This window comes from Lichenostomus cassidix, chromosome 1 (assembly GCF_008360975.1).
Source record: "Lichenostomus cassidix isolate B80296 chromosome 1, HeHo_3.0, whole genome shotgun sequence".
Lineage (NCBI taxonomy): Eukaryota > Metazoa > Chordata > Aves > Passeriformes > Meliphagidae > Lichenostomus > Lichenostomus cassidix.
The window spans coordinates 94,587,084-94,603,106 of record NC_139479.1 but is presented as its reverse complement, the minus strand read 5'-3'; the positions used below and the strand labels follow the sequence as shown (position 1 = coordinate 94,603,106).

General features: G+C 38.6%; 2 protein-coding genes across 4 annotated transcripts in view; one reads left to right on the top strand and one right to left on the bottom strand.

Moving 5' to 3' along the window:
• Positions 1–16,023, top strand: part of CMSS1 (cms1 ribosomal small subunit homolog) — a 220,243-nt gene that overhangs the window by 94,973 nt on the left and 109,247 nt on the right. The gene's annotated exons all lie outside the window — the stretch shown is intronic.
• Positions 1–16,023, bottom strand: part of FILIP1L (filamin A interacting protein 1 like) — a 187,810-nt gene that overhangs the window by 93,164 nt on the left and 78,623 nt on the right. For 2 of the 3 annotated variants that reach the window (XM_085071815.1, XM_085071838.1), the window contains exon 3: positions 8,107–8,196. The exons of the other annotated variant lie outside the window; for it this stretch is intronic. The gene's annotated coding sequence lies outside the window, so the exon portion shown is untranslated. The remainder of the gene's footprint in view (positions 1–8,106; positions 8,197–16,023) is intronic. 3 annotated transcript variants of the gene reach the window in all.

The following is a 16,023-nucleotide window of genomic DNA, read 5'->3' as shown; positions in this document are numbered from 1 at the left end:
TTGTTAACGCAAGCATATTTATTAATTAAGGAAACAAATGTAGAGACAGCAAGATGTTTAATTTGGGGTTTAGTAACTTTCTTGCCATATAGCCTTAGAAAGGAAGAAAGCGAGGGAAAAAAACCAATGTATACACACACACACACACACACACACAAAGCCCCCCCCCATGAACCAAAAAAACCCCCACCAAAGAACCAACACCAAAAAAAAGCCCTAACAACTACCAAACCATAGGATTTACTGGGATAAGAGAAGGGAAGATATATTCATAATTGAGAAGTAAAACTGACTGTCCAGTTTTGTTTTTAGGGTTAGAATTGAGGGATAAAATATAGAAGAAATGCATATGTGTGATAAATATGATGTAGATTGTGGCTTTTAACACCAGCCTTAATAATGTCAGAAATACCATTCATCACAAACTATGTAGGTTTATCCTCAGAGCATTTACGTAGTGAGATTGTTTATGTCATGGTTTGTGATTCATGCATATTAGAGCTGCACAGCTGAAATGTTCCCATCTCTTTAACATTAGTGATTTCTTTAAAATGTATGTGGTGACAGGCAAAGGCTTCAACAGTTAATGGTAGTGCTTCTTGTTTCAGGAAATAGAATTGGAATAAGTTGCTCTACTAAAAGTTAAATAAAATCCATTCTTTTTTGGATAAAATGAAAGTAGCCTTTTGCAAATGTACATTCTAGATTTAGTTTTGCTTTATTTGAACATGATATATACAATTTCTTAATGTATATAATGTAATTCACAGCAGTGATCATTCAGAAACCTGATCATCTTTACCTTACTGCATCTGCATTGTGCCTTTCAAAATGAAGTTGTTGCTAAGGGGATGTTGCAATGCACTGCATTTCTTTAGAATCTGAATGATGAAGAAGCCTTACAGCAATTTTTTGTTCTTGTGGTGTTCTTCAAATGTCTGTTAAGCCTATGTTATCCCAGTTGATATCTTTATGTTCTGTGATCAACAGAATTTGTCAGAGGTGTGGGGCTTTAAGAATCTAGACTAGATACAATTCAGTTTAGCAAGCAGAACTTGATCCTAAATGATTACTATTGTTCAGGGCCTGTAAAAATAATTTGGAGGCTTAGTCAGTACTACAGTCATAAATGTAGTGAGCAAGCTTTGAAAAAAGTATTAAGACCAGCATCACATGAAGTTATACAGGCCACCTGTGCAAGACGTAACCCTGTGGAGATGAAAGGCTGCCTTCCCAAAGGGCTTGTAGGACACTTGTAAGGCACAGTTTTGTCGAATTCGCAGCTGCATGGTTAGGCATGGGCTCTGGTCATCTGCTCCCTGGCCTGGCAGGTCCAGCAAAGGCAGCATTTGGCCACTGTCCAGCTGCTGGAGCAGTGTGTTTGCCAGTGCTGCCCTGAGGGGTGCCATGTGTCTCTGCCATGCTCCCTGCCCTGGCTGCCTCCGGGTTTGCTGCTGTGCCCTGGAGCACAGAGCACCTCTGCAACTGCTGACCTTAGCACTGGGGACAGCAGGCTGGCCTGGGAGGATGAAGGAGCAGAAGGGAGGGAGAAAAGAAACCCTTGATGAAACATGTATGGCAGTTTTAGGGAAGTATCATCCAATGTTGGAGTGTCGTCTTTGTGTTAGGGAAGCTGTGCATGCAAAGTGAACTGGACAGATTATCTGGAAGGCTGTGAATAATTCTGTGCCCTATTGTGGGACTCAAATAAGGCTGTTGTTTATTTACATATATAAAATTGCCTGTCTCTAAAAAAGTCTACTCATACATGTATGCAAACTCACTTCACTGTGAAGGAGAATTGTAAGGGCTGAGACCATGACACCTTGTAAAAAAAGGCTGACTCTGTGTCCAGAATCAGATCTCTTAATATAAATGTGCAGGAAGGTTTTCACACTAGCTTTGCATATGTACGTGACTTGCCTGGCTGTAGGCAGTGAGGAGGGATGGAGCTGGTGTTCAGAGGGCACTTTCACAATTCCAAGGGTGGATTCCCAATCTGGAGAAGCCCTGCTTTCTCCATGAGGTGTAGCAGCAGATTGGTTGGTTAACTACATAAGCTCTGAGATATTAAAGCCTCCTTCCTTCCCTGTTCTGCACTCTTCCTTCTCAAAGAAATCAGTTTCTCTTCTCAAAAATCTTGAGCTTCTTTTTCAGTGCAACATACAAGAGTTTGTTTTGCTGAAGAATTAGAGTCAGAATTGCAGCAGGAAAATTATGAAAATAGATAGCTTATCAGCCTGTACTTCTGTTTCTGGGAGAAAGTCCTGAGGCAGTTATTAGCAACTGATTCTCAATAAAGAGGGTTTGTAGGGGATCCCTTGTCATTCTGGGAGTACTTCAGCTTAGTCCTTAGAACTGCTCAGGAACCAGAGGGCTTTAACACAGCAGGTAAGCTAAACCAGAAGGCATCATTTTGCCTTTGTACAAACGTATTTTGGATATTGGATGCAGTTGATTCCCTGTCTTTGTAAAATGTAGAGTAGAACCAGAGTACCTGTGCTCATCTCCTAGGACAAGCAGACCAAGACTACTCAAATGGGAAACAAAATGTGTAAGAGGCATGTGATTTAGGACTCAGATATCCTGAGCAGTACACATGAAGTAAATGGAAATAGATATTTGCTCATAGCATGGTGATGGTGGACACTCAGTGGATCAGTTTGCCACAGAATTGAAACAAAGTGAAGTACTTTGTTGTACAGTAGGTAGCCAAACCCCTGAGGTGAGTGCCACAAAGTGTAGCTGAGGCCAGAGGTGTCAATGCATTCAGTGAGGAGATTCACACAGGAGCAGTTTGGTTGTGGTAGTTTAGCAGGATGTTCTGAATGCAGCTAAAATCCTTAAGTGAGAGCTGAGGGCATGCTTAGGAGAGGGATCACTCCCATTGCTGTCTTTGTGAAACATCTGCTTTTGGCCACTGTCAGAAAGGTTTTTGAACTAGATCAGCCCCTGGCTTTCCTGATGCATTTTTCCAGTAGCACAAGTGAGAGTCTAGACTATTAGTTCTCCAGTACCTGTTAAATCTAGGTAGTGAAATACATTTTGTAGCAATCCACTAATTATTTACAGTAGGGAGTCAGGCTAACTTTGCCCATGCAATACTTTATACATCAGAAGTTAACTGCTGTCATGAGTCGTTATTTCCATTGAGAATAGTGATTCATCTTTCCATGAGTAGTCAACAGAGCTCTCAGTGGGAATGAAATTTTAGCTCATGTCACCATTCTGTAGGAGAAAATACATATGGGAACAGGACATTGTCTTTGGATACATGTGTTTTCTGTTGAACTGGATTGTCTAAGAACTTTTTTTCCAAGCGTTTTGAGCAAATTTAATATTTATTTGTCTACAGTTAGCTTCAGAATGGTAGTTATGGAGGAAAAGGTTTGCTCTTATGGAAATAGGTACACTTCAGTATAGCCTCTCAAATGTGCTCAGTCCTGATTAGGAAAACCAACTTTTACCTGCTGTAACTTCTTCTGGGGATGGTATCAATATTTTACCTGGTGTGCATTTCTGCTGTATTCCTTTTATCTGTCTGGTGGAAATTTGCCTTACTTTTCTTTATTTGCTCATCAGAAGGGTCTATTAGTGATGTTACTTACATTGGAAAGGCTTCTTGGGCAAGAGCTAACCGTACCAGATATGCCTTCTACACTACTGTAACTGTGAAAATTTGGAAAGAACCATCATTTGGAGAACACAACTCCAGGATCTATAAATCCAGCATAAGTTACTTTACATTTTCGTTGTGTCCTTGTGTTGAATTTTTTGTTTTCATTTTTGCTTCAGCTGTCTTTTTAATACTCAGTATACATAGTAGGGGAGTTGGAATGGAATTTGGAAAAATCTGAAGTTCAAATGTCAGTTTTACAAAGAGAATAAATATGCTACTGAACAACACCTGTATAAAGTTGAGGATAACAGTGTATGTATTTTCAAGTATTGTATTTCTTGTGAAGAGATGTCTATGAAGATTAAATCAAAGGACAGCTTTTTGAGAGGGCTTTGAAACTGTGCACCATGACAGGATACAGGACTTTCATCTATTTAGTTTTAAGAACTAAATTTTGGTACGGAATTCCCAAATTCTAATCTTTAGGAGTCTTTAGGGTGTTGACATCCTTAAAATGATTTTCATAATACAAACCCAATGCAGGAGAATCACTTTTCCAAGTGCAGGGTCCTAAGCTTTGTGCAACCATAGAAGTGATGACAGTGAGGGTATCACTTAGAGAATGCTATCAATCATTTTTTTCCTTTGGTGCTTCCTGCAGCACACTATGGTTTAGGCAATGATTGTGGTAAGAGGCTTTTAAATTATTCTAAGGATCAAGTTGATTTGACATGTTTTTTAACCAAGTGTTTATTAGTTGAAATAATCTTGGGTGTTTCTTGGCGTAGTTTATGTTTGAGTGGGAACTTGAATCATTGTCAGAAGTCTGTGTATATTTGAGCATGTTAAGCTGAAGTTACCAAATGGAACCGTGGGAGGCTTTTGGCTTGTGTTTATGGAGTATAAACCAAAGCTCCTATGATGCTGCCTGAAGAGCCACAAAAATGTTCACTGGAGTCAGAGATGCAAGAAAAAAATGTATTCCATATAGCCTGTCTACTTGCCAGTATTAGCTTTTTCCTTGGGTTACTTTCTACTATTTTGTTCCATCTAGTTTAAGGTATCACAAGGGACGAGACTTCCTCTTCTTTACTGTGGAAATTATTTTGCAGTCCTCATAAGGCTTCATGATTTTTTTTTCCTTATTTATATTTCCTGGTTCTTATATTTCCAGAGCAGAACCTGCATCAAAATTGTCAGGGGTTGCTTTCCTGTTAGGTTTGGCAAAATCATTCAGGCTTCCTACTTGCTCCTGTCTGCTTTTGTTCAACTGTGTGAAGCAGTGAACATTCACGTGCCTGAAACAAGAAGTGTTTTGGGATAGGTGATACTTTGCTGAAGGCTGCCGTGAACATTTTATGTCTCTCAGACTGGCTTTTCACATAAAGTCTTCCTAACCAGTTTCCCTTGTTCTCCTCTCTTCCACCCCTCTGCCTTGTAACATTAAGGAACTTGTGCATAAGCCTCACAATAGGCTTATAGAAAGGCCAATTATAGGCCCTTAAAGCTAGACTAAGATGAAGTCAATGATTCATCAGTAAGCAAAAGCTAAAATTAATCACGTAACCTGCCTGTAAGATTGGGCAGTTTTTCCCCATTTCATCAAAGATAATTTGTCCCTAAAGAATATGTTACTTGTATTTGGACAGTTAGGTGCACAAGACAAGCTAATTTGAGTTGTTGCATGAATCTTCAGGAACGTGTGAGCTTTTGCAATTTTTTCAAACCCCAAAACATTTCTGGTTTATTATAATTTAATTGGTTCCTTCTATTTTATCTTTTAATAATGTATAACAAAAGTAAATATATATTTACTCTAATAATCATAACTAAATTCATCAGGAACTGTCGAGATAGGACAAGGAACATTCATTGGAATGTTATTTGCTTCATGAGCATTTGTTCATGTGATTCATGAGCCAGAAGAAGTGATTGCTTACTTCTGCGTTCAGTCTTTGTTTTTTGTTTGGTTTGCTGAGCTAATTTCTAGTGTATTGATTTGCTTCTCAGTTTTAGCTGGAGCTACTGTACACAATAAGGTGCACAGTGGCAGCTGCTTCTTGAAAAGTTGCCATTTGGAAGGAAGCACAGAGGCTGTCCTGCAGACCTGCACGCACATGTATGACACACATCACACGTGGATACGCCCTGCGTGCCTCAGGTGGGAACAGAAGCTGCCAAAGGCATACAGAGACTTTTGTAACACAGAATCAGTTTTGTGAAAGATTTGGTTCTACATCATTTTTCCCCCCCGAGTTGAGTTTGTAAATGCTTTCTGAGATCTGTTATGCATTCTGAAGTGTTACACATTCTGATAACAGATGAGCTAAGTTGCTTGCTGCCAAAACCCTGCAAAGTGTGAGCAGTATGGAGCCTGGGGAAGAATGCTGGTCTTTTAAAACTATGCCAACCTTAATGTTGTAACTAAATTATGGTTTAAATCACAAAGTCATCCCAGTGTTCTTGGAAGAAGATGCAAGCTAGGATCACTGTACATAAAGGGGAACGATGCGTGCAAGACCTGTGAACACATAGTGAAAAAGGTAAAAAAGAAGCTGTGGATATCACGTCTTATCAGGACATTTGTGCTGCATGATCACAGTCTCTCACCAGTCTCATAGCTGAGCATTTTTAAAAGGTACTCTGCACTCCTAGTTGCTGTTCTCTTCGAGCCTTTTCTGGTGCCTGAATTGCAGAGACTGTGGTTGGCTTACAGCTGTTCTTGTCTCCTCCACGGCCCTTACACAATGCGTGGAAAAGCAGCAAAGCAAAGAAACTTGAGTTTGGTGATGTGGTAAGTTTGTATCATCTAAAAGCTGCTCAAATGGAAACCCTGGCCAGTGCAGTTCCCTAAACTGATAGGAAGTAAATTTCCACCAGGAGTGAAACTGAAAAATCATTAAACACATTAACTTGTATACAAGTAAAGCTTGTATGCCAGGTACCACTAGCCTGCATCATTGTGGCTCTGGCTGCCCTCCCACAGCCAGTATAACATGGGTGCAGATTTTGGCTTGTTTAATGGAAATACGGGCATGATTGATACAGATCAAATTTTCCTGACTGAAAGATTCATTCCTACACTGAGCTCATGCTAGTGATTGTGTGAATGCTGCTTCATAAATGAATTTAAAAGATTTCTGACAGTCTGCCTGGCCTGAGACAGCTAGTTTTAAAACATCAGGAAATTCTGTGAGGGTATTGGGGATGGAAGTTTGTTGTGTCACCTTGTAACTAAATTATGTGCAAATTCAGAGTACTCTTTGCTGCTTACACAATTTTAGTGCAGCTTTATTGGTCCTACTGAGCAAATGGACAGTTTTATTTGCTGAGAGTCAGCCGAGTGTGTCTCTGTGGGAGAATGCTGACAAACCAAACTATTTTAAACCTGGGTATCTCTCTCTGCTGTTTTTCAAGCACAATGTGTCTCTTTCTTCTGCACATACCATGTTTTTTTGCCTTCCCATCCCTGTTTTTGCCTGGCTGCCACAAAGCTGGTAACACTTCTCAAGTTCACATCGCATGCCCTCTTTGTGATCTTGCTCATTTCTGCTCACCTGAAAAGCTCAGTCTTTTACTTCCCTCCCTGAAGCCCCTTGAGACTGTTCAGCACCCTGAAAACTCATTATTCTTCAAGTGTTCCTGCAAGACTGCAATGTCTGTTTTGGTGAGGCAGTTAAGGAGTTAAAGGCTTGGGGAGTTTCAAAGAAATGCTGGACAGCTGCTGTAAAGTATCCCTACAAATTCTAGCTGACCTCATTCTTGTCAGACAACAGTGATAATATCCAAAAACTGGCGCAAGACAGGAAGTGTTTCAGGAAGGTATGTGTTTCATGCAAAGACACCAGAAATGTGCTTTCCCCAAGGCCCACTAACTGTAAGATCCATATTAATTTAAATGAAATAGTGAATATCCAGAATATGTTTACAGAAACATCATTTCAATCCAGAAAAAACATTGTTTGTTGCTCTGGTGTACAAATGGCAAAAGCAGTTGAGGTAACCACTGTACATATTTAGTTTTGTTGGCTATGTAAACCTCCTTTTTAAATATACGGAGACTTCACATAATTTTTTATGGTTTTGCTCACTATTTTAAGGGATATCTTTGACTTGGAAAAGTGGTAAAGGAGGAATACAAATCTAATTACAATAAATTTTCCCATTCACTTTATACTCAAAGATTGATTTGATATCTAATGAGCTTTTCACTAATTTAGTCAACTGAGTTCCTCAGTAAGCAGAACAAAGTCCCATTTTTCCCCTAATGCATTTTCTGACTTAGAATTTAAAAGAATTGGATTTTGAATGATTTAATATTTTTAATTAGCCAATCCACCAAGTTGTCTGCAAAAAGTATCCTGTATGTACAGGTTCCTATTATTTTCATTGTACTGAAAAATTCAGACATGAGAAATATCCTTGTATTTTGTTTATATTTTTCAGTAGCACCCACATTAAAGCATGCAAATAAGAATAATTCCTACCAGTTCAGAGCTCTTCCACTGGTAGTCAGGGATATTTTCCCGAAATTTCCTCTTAGTTGTCTCCAGGATTGTGCCTCTTATAGCATGAATCTGCAGTAAAATTCAAAAGTGAATGATTATTTTTTTAAACAAGCATAAGTAAACATTGCATGAAAGACTTCTTTAGATTGCAGAGGTCCTTATTTCAGCATTAGCTTGATAAATTTTTATAAAATAATTTTTAGGAGTTAGACAAGATCCAGTAAAGATTCTACCATTTAAAAAGTTGCACATAAGTAATATAATTAACTGTAATGAAGATGCCTGTAGGAATATCTAGATGCCTGTAGAACATCTAGAAGATGCCTGTAAGAATATTAAAACAAAGCACTACTATTTAGCCTCTCATCTTTGTTTCATTAAAAAACTTCATTCTTCTGTACTACTTCTCTATATTCTTCTATAGTTTAATAAATATTCGTTTACATATTTAAATATTAATTTACAATGTTTGGTAGGGAGTGAGCAAATTCTAGCTATTTATCCAGCTATTAGTAATTTAATTTTTGAAAATTCACCTGTTTGTGAAGCTGTGTCACTGATCTTGAAGGGCCCTTTGAAAAGTGTAGCCCACAGCCAGAGATCATGGGGACATTGAATGGTATAATAGCAAAGGTTGGGCTCTTTTGTAGAAATGTGACCAAAGAGCTCAGGTGAAGTGCATGAGGAGATAAAGACGGGCTACTGGAGGGAAGAGCTGAGTGCAGCTGAACTCATCCCTGCCACATGCTGAGGAATGAAACAAGCATGACTTGTGTTTTTAGAAGATGATCCAAGGATGTAACAGAAAAGGAAGAGAAGGAAAATGGGATTATTTGGATGCAGGAAGGCCTTTTTTTGTTATTTGCTGGTAGCAACTCATTTAATACACAGTTGTTTCAAACTGATTTATATTTTATATTTGTCTGCTGTTTCTGGAAGTTGTTGCCAAGAGTGAAAAACCATAAAATATATTTCTAGTATTAAACCATCTATTACTGATGGGTAATGACAGAGTAGAGGGAGAAGGCACCAGTTAGTCTGGGTTAGCTCATGTGCTCTGGATAGCTCTTTCTTGAACCCTTGCTAGGCTATGCTGATTTCCCACCGGTTTTTGGATGTGCTGAATTGTCTCCATGTCAATGTCAGGTAATCTCAAGCATTCCCACGATAATCTTCCTCAAACTTATTCAGGTGATGTCCCTTTTGATCACTTTTCTAGTGGCTATTTTAATAAGATAACAAATACCAGAATGGCTGCAAAAACACCTCTTAACAAAAGAAGCACGTTTGAGTTTTTAAAACTACAGATGCCCTCTGTTGTCACTTACATTTTACTTATCTTTACTTTTAAATGCTACAGGCAGAAAGTTTTGGATAAGTGTTGGCTTTCTTGTTTAAGTTTGAATTTTTGATAGTGAAAGAGGGAATTCATTCTCTAAACTCAAAAGGGCTAACCTTTGGAGAAACTTTTTGTAATTACAGAACAGTTACAGATTCAGACACAGGAGGGAGATAAAAACAGAATCCAATTTTACTAATTGTTGGTTAAAACAAAAAAAAAGAAAAAGTGAGATGCAGTGCAAATATTCACCTTAAAAAAAATGCCTAGCAATGCAAAATATGAGAAATTACATCAGTCCATCAGTCTGTCTCCTTGGCTTTTCAAGGAGATTTACCAAAAAGAACTTCATTAACTTTTCTTGTAACAGTGATGTAAAAAATGTGTTATTTAAGGGTTTTTTTTGTTTGTTTTTCTTCAAAGTATATTGGGTTGGTTTTGACCAATAAATGTAGTAGATTTTGTTTCTGTTCTGTTCATCATTCCTGCCAGTTCTGTGGCTATTCCTTTTTGATTTCCTATTCTGATCTTCCTCTTACATCTTTAGATATCCAGCTGAAGCATTTACCTCCTCATCAAATGTATAGAAGAATTTGGCACTTGACTTGGTATTCTGAAAGAAACTAAAAGCAGGCTGTTGTGATTCTCCCCATCAAAGGCTCTTCCATGGTGCACATGGAACATCAAGGAATACAATGTTTTACTGCTTAGAAAGCTCTGTTTGAAAATCTGTGGGTTTGTTAGTGAAAAGAGTAGGATTTCTGAATTGATTTGGTGGATTTTTTAAAATCCAAGGAACTGTATAATACAGTTTACAGAGATTTTTGTTCAATTCATGTTTTAACCTTTTTGCCACTGAGCTTTTTAAGGTGGATAATTGAGATAAGGCCTGGCATGGATGAGTCAAAGGTGTCAGTTTTATGTGTAGTTACCTGTGAAATGTAGAAATGCTCAAAATCACAACACGCTGCTCTCTCTTGCATACCTGGAATGACACCTACACATGCATTAATAACCAAGAGGAAACATTAAAGTATTTATAGGGTGCATGAAAGTCCTAATAGTGACAAGGGTATGTAGAGTTTCCAAAGAGCAAGGCTGTAGTTTAGCGTGGTTAGACATGCCTTCCTTGAGCAAATGGGATAAAATACCTAAGTCTCTCTAGCGTTGTCACCTCTCTCCACACTTACAGCCTGTTTATGTGCTCTTTGAGTAGCAGTTGTACAAACTTTCTTGACCAGCATTTTCTTACAGAATTCTTACAATCACTGCAAGAAAACCATTTGCATTGCACCTGTGGCAGTTTGGTACTTGTTTGTGCACTGCTTTGACTCTCTACCCTTCTTTCAGAGGGTACCATCTGATTCTTCTGAGCCTGTTTCTGCTCTGCTAAGGGAGGTGGTGATGCTGCCCTGTTTTGGTAAAGCATCCTTCTGATTGAGAGGTGAAAGACCAGATAGAGCCTTCTTTTCACTCATCCCAAGAGAACTTGAATACAAACTGCATGAAGGCTTGCAGTCTCTGAAGGAGATTTAAGGAAATCCTGCTGGGATTTGATTCTGTGTCTGAGTCATTTGAGCTTGTTTTTTGACCCATTAATAAACCCTTGTCACACTACTGCTGTTGCCTTTTGTTATAGTCATTACATTCCTCTGGAGTCTCTGTAGCCATTGTCTGTTTTGTTTCTTGGGTTTTGTTTTTCTTCAGTAGAGATAGATTTTTAAGTTGGCAAAAGGCATCAAATTCAGTTCCCACCCCCAGAAAACTCTGTGCGTTTGCATGGGGTATATAATAGCCATGCAAGCTCCACTGCATGTTCCCCTTGGGAAAATGCAGCTTCCTGTCTCACTTCAGTAGGTGTGCAGCCTTAATGGGCTGTGAGTGTTCCTCCTCCTTGCCTTTCTGCAGCCCTGACTGGCAAAGGAAGCAGTGCCACAGAGGAAGGTATAGGAAAGGCCTCAAGGGACCCACATATGAGCTGTGGGATATTCAACACTGAGGAAAGCTCTTCTCACCCTTTCATGTATGCTTAGAGGCACACACAGAATCACCCCATGGGACAGATGCCTTATGTATTTGAAAGAGTCTCTGTGAGCTTTGGCTTTCTGCTGAGAGTGTGTGGGCCATTTGGAACAGACAGCTTTCTCAGAGGGGACAAAGGTCAGTTTAAAATTTTTCGGTTTACTATGTAATGCAAGCTGTTGGCAGATTTGGAAGATACCCTTGAAATCTTTGTCAAGGAAGAGGCCTTTTGTTTCCAAGAGAAAGTTTTGCATGCAGAGTGGGAAGAGGAATATTTGCTAGATATGTCTGAAATGTGTTTATTTTGAAAGCCACCATTAGATTAGGTGTAAACTGTGAGCCTGGTTTGTATTCCTCAGGGCAGGGGAAGATGGAATCTGTTGTTTATCTGTGTTGCAGGTTTTCCCCAGGGTGCTCATAGACACTCCAGAATATTCATTAAGCTGTTGGCTTTGTTTCTCTAAATCTTTTATTTGGTTTTAAGTCTTAAAAAAGCCAAGCTAGATACCCTCACTCCTCCCACAATACGCCCAAGTTGTGAAACTGTCCCTAACACTTTTGCTGAATGAAGCACAAACACCTACTGTTTTCTGGCAAACCCTGTTTATCAATGTAGACACTCTTTTAAGAGCTGTTTCACTGTTGCCTGCATAGTCTTTACCTGACCTTCAAAAAGACTGATGACACAGGGAATAGTTGTAAGGCAGATTACTGCCTATTTCAGACTTGGGTTTATCAGTGTTTTCCAGCACATGACAATGAACAAGTACCAGGGGCAAAATTTTTTTTTGCTTCTCTCAAGTCACTGTTGGCTTTAAAGCAAGAAGCCAGGAAAGGGACATGCCATTTACATAAGAAAACCTTCAAAAACCATTTCAGAAAACCTTCAAAACATCTTGTTTTAAATTTTAATTAAGATATTCAGGCCTCCTGTCATGGTATGATGGAGAAGCTTTCCAAACGGGTGCATTTTCTTTGTTATCTTGCATTCCACTAATACCGTGATATATTGTGCTACCATTTTAGCTACATAGTTAGTCATATTTTGTACACTACTTTTAATATTGCAAAAAGAATGCCATTAATAATGAGTAGGAACAAAATGGTTAGCTGCTTTTCACTGAGGTGACACATTTCAGCTGTATCAGCTCAGCTCTTGTAGAGGATCAAAGACAAAGGTGGTTTCAATTTCTAGAGTTTTGCTTTAAGATGGAAAGTAGACCTGCAACCCTGTGGTTCAAAGTCCTGAAGCTAAGAAATGAATTTGACAGTTTGTTGCTTAGATAAAATAAGAGGAAAGTGCGGGAAAAGGGAGTGTTCAATGGGAAAGAAGCATCAAGAAAATAGGCAGCTTACTTAGGAAGACTTAAAAGCAGACATTTAAGCACACATTTTCTGTGGGTGCTCTTCTGGGAATTGCTGACTGAAATGGCTTTTGTGGACTTAAGTTTTAACAGCTGCTGCTACCACCTGCACACCTTTGCATGTTTTGGGTGATAATTTAGTTTGTTTCAAGAAACTTATAATTTCATTCTGCTTTTGTAGTAACCTATGGGGTTTTTTATTTGCTTCAGAGTGAGTGGAAGTGACCTGCTCTTCCTTCAAGTGACCATTACTTTTTCAAGATGTTTAAGGTGAATTAGCCATAAAAATAATGGAGATTATAGCCACCTATATTGAAGTGACTGCAATCAATTCAGACTAATAATTTTTTAAAGTAATTCTGAAAAGTAATTCTGAAATTTTCCATTTTTGTCTTGCTCCGGTGATTCCTCTTATCCTTTTTATATTTAGTGGTGTAACCAAGATACCTGCCTGAATCATGAATCTTACCTAACAGTACACTTTGTACTCATTGTACAATTAGTTCACAACTGTACACTATAAAAGATGTTTAAAAACATCTAGACTAACATGGAAATTACGTAACTGTGGTGAAAACTTCAAAAGAAAGCTTGGGGGTTCCCCCCCCACTCTTTGCTTTGTTTAGGTACATGTTTGGGCTGGTTTTTTATCCGTGCACTCTTGCAAATCCTTCGTATTTGTACTTTTAAGTAACTGGTTCATCAGGAACTTCTAATGAAGTATGTAATCTCACAGTGGGAAGATATCTTTTTTGGTTTTTCTTTTTCCTAGTTTCCATGTTCTTTTAGGGTGTGGTTCAAACGAAAACGAAATTTAGGTTGGTCTTTCCTTTTTTGATCTGTGAAAGTGTTTGTTCTGTTAGCATTGCTCTGCTCCCTGTAAATCAGACATTCTTCTCGGGCTGCGTCAGGTTACTGATGACATGATTAATGCAGGAAGGGTAGAGAAGGATGACGTAGTGGCTCATGCAAAGTTTACCTGAGAATTATCTGTAGCTCTCTACTGTTTAGTGTCTGTGTGAGTCATGGCCTGAAGCTCTGCCATTCCCTGTTCTTCAGCTGGGCAAGATCACACTTACCTCATCCTATGTATGCATTTCTCCCTTTTCTGCCAGATCTGATTAGAAGCACTTTGTTTTAAACTCTGTTTATGAAACATTGAATACACTTTTTGCAGATTGCTGACCATAAGGCTAAAAAAAAAGTGCCATTAGATATCTGTGATCCAGACAGCTTTAGAAACTTTCTCTGTCCTTACATGAATTCTGATTTTTATCAACTGAAGTCTTTTTCACATTCATGGGTTTAACATTGATAGTGTTATGACATTAGGTGAGCTTTGCAATAGGACCGTGAGTCAGTTGCAGTCTGTCAGTAAAGTCTCCTGTTTCTTCTTGTGTATTTCTACAGATAAAAGCTTACAAAATACAAACAGCAAGTTTGTTCTGCTGTTTCCTGCTTTTGCAACTTGCTTGGGCTGCAGGTGCAAGAGTTCCCATCAAATTTGGTTCACTTATTGATTGACTCCTTAATGAAGCATTTGGGAAATTTATCTTACTGACATGAAAACGAGGGCATGTTCTCTGATACACTTTGAAGACTTGGTCATTCCCTTATTGAGGGCTGGCTCAATGTACCTGCATACAATATTTGTTCTGCTGTTTGTGTATGTGTGTCCTTTAACTTTCACATGTTTTCAAATCTCTTAGAAGACCAGAATGAAGTCAGTGTAGAATTTCCAAGTAATGCTGATTATTTATTTAAGATTCCTTTGTTTTCTCTGTAAAACTGTCACAGAGTCTTTGGTATCCTTCAGGACCTCAGCTTTCCTCAGCTGAAACTGTCGCCTTTTCTTGGTGTAAGCTGCTGTCTGAATTATCTTGTGCAAAATGTGCTTAATGTTTAACTGTACAAGAGTATGCTGAAAGCAAACTATCGTTTTCCAGCCAGCTCGTATCTCACAACCTGCCAAAGCCTATATCAGGAACACAATATGTGGGAAAAAATTCAAAAATGATAGAAAAATGTCTTGTGGGAAACCTAAAATGCCTCGAGACTCATTCTGTTAATAAAGAATGTTTTTACAAGCACAGCATTATCCCCTTTACTTTTTGACATTTTCAAAAATGAACGCTTGAGAGCATAACATTTGTGTAGAATGTAAACAACCTTGGTAAGTGGAGAAGTGACATTTCTTGGAAATAACATTGCCTTAAGAGAAAAGAATGGTTAAAGTGAATAATTAGCCAGAAAAAAGTAACAAACAACCCAACTGAGTTCTAAAAGGCTCAACTACTTCTAATAAAGGCTATACTGATGTCTTCGATAAAATTTTACGTGCACTTTGATTATATTTTGCAAACATATCTTAAAGGAAGACAAACATCCCGTGATCTGTTAATCTCAAAAGGTGCACCAGACGAGTAAATTCTCATTGTAAACACATCATTAAAATATCTCAAAGTTCTCTAATGCAGTGTGAACACATTTTACATACATTGCAGTGTGTGCTAATGGAGTTAACGATTATAATTACACAGATGTCTGAATGGGGATGGCAAAAGTTCTTGTTCAGCTTAATGTTGTCTGTATTTAATTTTGCTGCTTTTAAAGGAAATGTTTACATAAAAGAGTAACATAGATTTTATTCAGTGAGTCAGTGTTTAGGCAAAAAATAAGCATATTGTTTGACACGTGCCTTAATGTAAGCTGTGTTTCTAGAATCTGTCTTTCAGTTTGAGCAGGGAAATTGTATTTCTAGCTTTTGTTTTCTTCAGGTGAAATAGCCAGTGCCTTGGCTGTAGAACTGATACTTTGCTTTCTGTCTAAACCCCTCTTCTTTCACATTTTCAGCTAGAAAATGAATCAAACAAGGCTTAAAAATGGAGGGTTTTTGTTGGTTTTTTTTTTTTCAAAATTGAAGGGCATTGAATGAAGTAGAAGTGTAAAAAGTAACTTCTGTAAAGCTTGTACCTTCAGTTGTGCAGCTTTTTGAGGCAGGGCATCACCACCCTCCAGTTCATCAGGTTGTGGTTGCCTCTTGCTGCACAAAGCAGCAAACAGCCCTGCAGAGAGGGAGAGAGCTCTGTCTGGCTCCTTGGCTCAGGCAAGCCCACAAAGGCAGAGGAAGCTCTGATTGACGAAGGACCCAAGAGGCAGGAAACAGATGTT